Here is a 5269-nt window from a genome sequence, read left to right on the forward strand (position 1 = left end):
GACCCTATGAAGATGGGCGCCAAATCAGGTAAACTCCCTACTCAGGCCTGTATTAATCCTAGCAATTTACTTTATGTTGATGACATGTGTAGTGTAGTTAATGAGCATATTCATGACATGCATGCATTGACTGAACAACAAGAAATAGGAGAGCTGAGTGCTATATCAAAACTTAGGAGTGGGAAAGAGTTGGCTAATCCATTTGCAGCTATAGAGAAACGAAATGAAGTGGAGGATAAGTTAGAGGAAGTAGAAAAGGATGAGGATGAAGGGTAGAGGAAAATCTGGAAAAGGAACCCAACCCCAAAACATATTGCCCACCTATCCCTTTCCCTAGTGCCTTACAAGCGAAGAAAGAAAAATCGAAAGACAGCCCACTTCTTGAGTATTTGAAAGAGGCTACGGTCGAAATTCCTGTTTTAGATGCGATCCAGTACATCCCTGATTATTCCAAATTTGTGAAAAACCTGTGTACACCTCCTAGGAAGCAAAAGAGGATTCAACTTTCTGAGAATATTAGTTCAATTTTTCTACATGAATTACCTCAAAAGCGCAAGGATCCGGGAGCACCAGTGATCAAATGCGAAATTAGGGGGGAAGTATTCACCAAAGCTTTACTTGATTCAGGAGCAAGTGTGAATATCATGCCTAAGGCCCTACTTGAGACTTTTAAATTTGGTGAATTACAACCTGTAAATTTAGAATTGTAGTTAGCGGACGGATCAATTAGAAGACCGTGTGGACAGTTGGTGGATGTGGTGATGAAAGTAGAAAAGTGTTCATTTCCTGTCGATTTTATAGTAGTGGATGTAAAAATTTCAGGAAAAATTAGTCATGCACCGATTATTTTAGGACGGCCATTCCTAGCTACCGCAAGAGTGAACACAGATTGGAATGCAGGAAAAATCAAATTGCGCATGGGAAAAGAAGAGGTTGAGTTACCAATCTCTCAATTGATGAAGTATCCCAATAGTAGCCAGGAAGACATTTATACATGTTCCCTAGATGATGAAAATGATGAATGCCATGTTAAGGAAAGTAATCTATGAGGTGATGGCGGTGAATGAGAGTGCCTATGAGGGGGAGAAGGACGACCATGGTGAAATGAAGGGTGAAAACATGAATAACTACAGATCTACGCCCACTGAAGAATTAGAATTGAAACCTCTTCCTTCTCACCTTAAATATGTTTTTTTAGGTCCAAGAAAGACATATCCAGTAATTATCTCTTCAACCCTCACTTTAGAGCAGGAAGTTAACCTATTAGATGTCTTACGACAGCATAAGAGCGCTATTGGATGGACCATAGACGACATCAAGGGAATTAGTCCTGATATCTGTCAGCATAGAATTTTTATCGAGGAAGGATCCAAACCATCAGTTCAGCATCAACGTAGATTAAATCCTTATCTTTACGATGTGGTGTCGAAGGAGATTACCAAATGGCTGAAAGCAGGATTCATTTACCCAATTTCAGATAGTAAGTGGGTGAGTCCAATTCATGTGGTACCTAAAAAAACAGGGATTACTGTCCAAAAGAATCAGGATGGAGAAGAGATCCAGACGGGTAGCATCGAGTTGGCGGTATGCATAGATTACCGAAAGTTAAATCTAGCAACAAAAAAAGACCATTATCCTCTACCTTTCATTGATCAAATACTTGAAAAATTAGCTGGACAGAGTTTTTATTGTTTCTTGGATGGGTACTCAGGATATAATCAAATTAGCATTCATGAAAGTGACCAAGATAAAACTACGTTCACATGTCCTTTAGGAACATTTGCTTTTAGAAAAATGCCATTTGGACTTTGTAATGCACCAGCAACCTTTCAAAGGTGTATGAGTGCAATGTTTTTTGATTTAATTGGTACATGTCTTGAAGTTTTCATGGATGACTTTTCCGTGTTTGGTGAATCTTTTGGGTCTTGTTTGTCTAACTTGGATAAAGTGTTACAGATTTGCGAAGAAAACAAGTTAGTGCTCAGTTGGGAGAAATCCCATTTTATGGTGGACAGGGGGATCGTCTTAGGTCATCATATCAGCAAGGAGGGCTGGCTGTGGACAAGGCAAAGATCGAGATCATCAAGGAGCTTCCACTTCCATCGACCCTAAAGCAACTTAGGGGTTTTTTGGGCCATGCCGGCTTTTATCGTCGTTTTATTAAAGATTTTGCCAAAGTGGCTAAACCTCTCACTTTGCTTCTATCTAAAGACAAAGAACTTATTTTGAATGATGAATGCAATTTGGCTTTTAATTTGATTAAAGAAGCATTAGTTACGGCTCCCATCTTACAAGCTCCAAATTGGAGTGAACCCTTTGAGATTTTTTGTGATGCTTCAGATTATGCAGTGGGAGCTGTGTTGGGACAACGCAAAGACAAGAAACCGACAGCTATTTATTATGCAAGTAAGACTCTCGACGCTCAGGTAAATTACTCTACCACAGAGAAGGAATTACTTGCAATCGTCTTTGCTTTGGATAAATTTCGATCTTACCTAATAGGGAGTAAGATTATAATCTTTTCAGATCATGCTGCACTTAGACATTTGTTAAGTAAGAAAGAGACAAAACCTAGATTAATGAGATGGATCCTACTTATGCAAGAATTCGATATTGAAATTAAAGACAGGCGGGGAGTGGATAATGGTGCGGCTGATCACCTCTCCCGCCTATCATTGCCAGCCCTAACTCCCATCACAGATTCTTTTCCTGATGAGCATATTTTAGAAATTTCTACACGGAAATTGCCTTGGTATGCTCATATAGTAAACTACTTAGTAATCGGGCAATTGCATCAAGGTTGGGATTATGATGATAGAAAAAAGTTTTTAAGGATATCAAGTATTACTATTGGGATGAGCCTGAATTATTTAGATTAGGCGTCGATCAAATTTTTAGGAGATGTATACCCGAGGATGAACAATGGAGAGTCTTGGAATCATGTCACTCATCCTTATGCGGAGGACACTACGCCTCCAAGATAACGGCACATAAGGTCCTACAATGTGGATTTTATTGGCCTCATCTTCATCGGGATGCATATGAATTCTGCAAGAGATGCATTCGATGTCAAGCGGTGGTCAATGTAAGTCGCAATGCCGCTATGCCTTTAAACCCTATCCTTGAAGTTGAGTTGTTTGATCTTTGGGGCATTGATTTCATGGGACCCTTTCCTCCTTCTTTGGGCTATGAATATATTTTGGTAGGTGTAGATTATGTCTCTAAGTGGGTAGAAGCCATACCAACACGAAAAATGATCATAAAGAAGTTGTTAAATTTGTCAAGGATAATATTTTCTCTCGGTTTGGATGCCCACGAGCCATTATTAGCGATGGTGGAACTCATTTCAATAACAAAGTCTTTAAAGAGTTGTTAAAAGCGATATGGAGTTCATCATCGACTTACCACTCCATATCATCCTCAAGCCAATGGCCAAGTGGAAGTCTCCAATAGAGAAATAAAAAATTCTTGAAGAAAACTATTAACCCTAAAGGAGAGGATTGGTCGAGCAAATTGACGGATGCGCTATGGGCATATCGGACGGCATATAAAACCCCGATAGGAATGTCGCCATACAGGTTGGTGTTTGGAAAAGCTTGTCATCTCCCTTTAGAAATCGAACATCGTGCTTTATGGGCTATCAAGAAACTTAACGTATCGTTAGATGATGCAGGTGACCATCGCTTATTGCAGCTGCATGAGTTGGAGGAGTTGCGTAACGAAGCATCTGAAAATTCACGCATCTACAAAGCCAAGATGAAAGCATTCCATGATCAACACATACACAGGAAGGTTTTTGCCCATGGCCAAAAAGTATGGTTATATAATTCTCGACTTAAACTATTTCCAGGAAAGCTTAAATCAAGATGGGATGGACCTTATGTAGTATGTCAACATTTCGACAATGGGTCTGTTCTCGTTCGAGATCCAACACATGGAGCTGAATTCAAGGTCAATGGGCAGCGTTTGAAACCCTTCCTTGAACACGAGCACCCCCCTAATGAAGACATTTCTTTAGAAGCGGCGACATCACCCTCTACTTAAGAGCATCAATAAGATTTATTTTCTTTTCATTACGTTTTAGGATTCATTTTTTCTTTGCATTATTTTCTTTTACTATTATAGCTCCTCACTTTTGTTGCATCTCTTGTGGTAACTTTGACCAGGTTGCGGGAGTATGTAATTCAGCAAATCCGAGTTATCGCCAGGATCTCTTGTTCACAATGCTAAAGGGCCCCATATCCTCCATATCACTGTTTGCCCCTCTAACCTCAATTTTATTCTTCATGATTTTAGTAGCTTTGCATTGAGGACAATGCAGGTTTTAATGGGGGGGAGATAGTTCATTTTTAGGTGACAAACTATGGTTCATGCATTTAATTTTACAGAATTCTACATGAATTGAACCTGTTTTTTTTTTTTTAACAATCTTTAGCATGCACAGTCATGAATTAATTTTCTTTCATCCAATGGTTTGGGAACAAGTGTGGAGAAGTTAGGCTCCTAGAGCGGATCAAGAACATGTTGAGGTGCAACACAAGTGATTTTGGGCGATGTGGATTCAATTTCAAATTGGGGAGGGTGTCTAGTAGGTGATTAGATGATGGAAAGTCAAGGGTAGAAGCTCTATGCTTCAAAGGGGAGTGACGAGTGAACTGAGAGCCCCCATTCCATCAACTCTAATAGCCGATCCCACTTATGCATTTCGTCTCCCCATTAGCCTACTTTCATTCCAAAATAGTGAGCAGCCATTCTCCGAGTCCTATGCACGGAATCCACCACTTCATTCACCTTATTGTTCCACACGCTTCACGCCATATCCATCACAACTTGACTCCACCACCTTGCTTCCGCTATGAGGATATGCTTATCTCCCAAATCGTCTATCTCACTTTCCACGGTATCACTACGATACTGCCTCTTTGTACCTTTTCTGTCAATAATTCGCTCTGCATCATCTAAATCTCGTTCTTCTATCTCTTCTCCATAGACCAATGTGATTGTTATGACACTCATGCTGGTTGTGATAAAATATTTAAAAAACCATTCAAGTCATGGAAAGTGTTTCATTTGTTGTTATCCTCTTTGTTTGATATACAAAAAAAAAAAGAAAAAAAGAAAAAAAGAAAAAAAGAAAAAAAGAAAAAAAGAAAAAAAGAAAAAAAGAAAAAAAGAAAAAAAGAAAAAAAGAAAAAAAGAAAAAAAGAAAAAAGAAAAAAAAGACAAGAGGAATGAGAAGAAGACAAAGAGAAAGGAGGGGTTTGACTTA

Source organism: Wolffia australiana, chromosome 10, assembly GCF_029677425.1.
Source record: "Wolffia australiana isolate 7733 chromosome 10, ASM2967742v1".
NCBI classification, from domain to species: Eukaryota; Viridiplantae; Streptophyta; class Magnoliopsida; order Alismatales; family Araceae; genus Wolffia; species Wolffia australiana.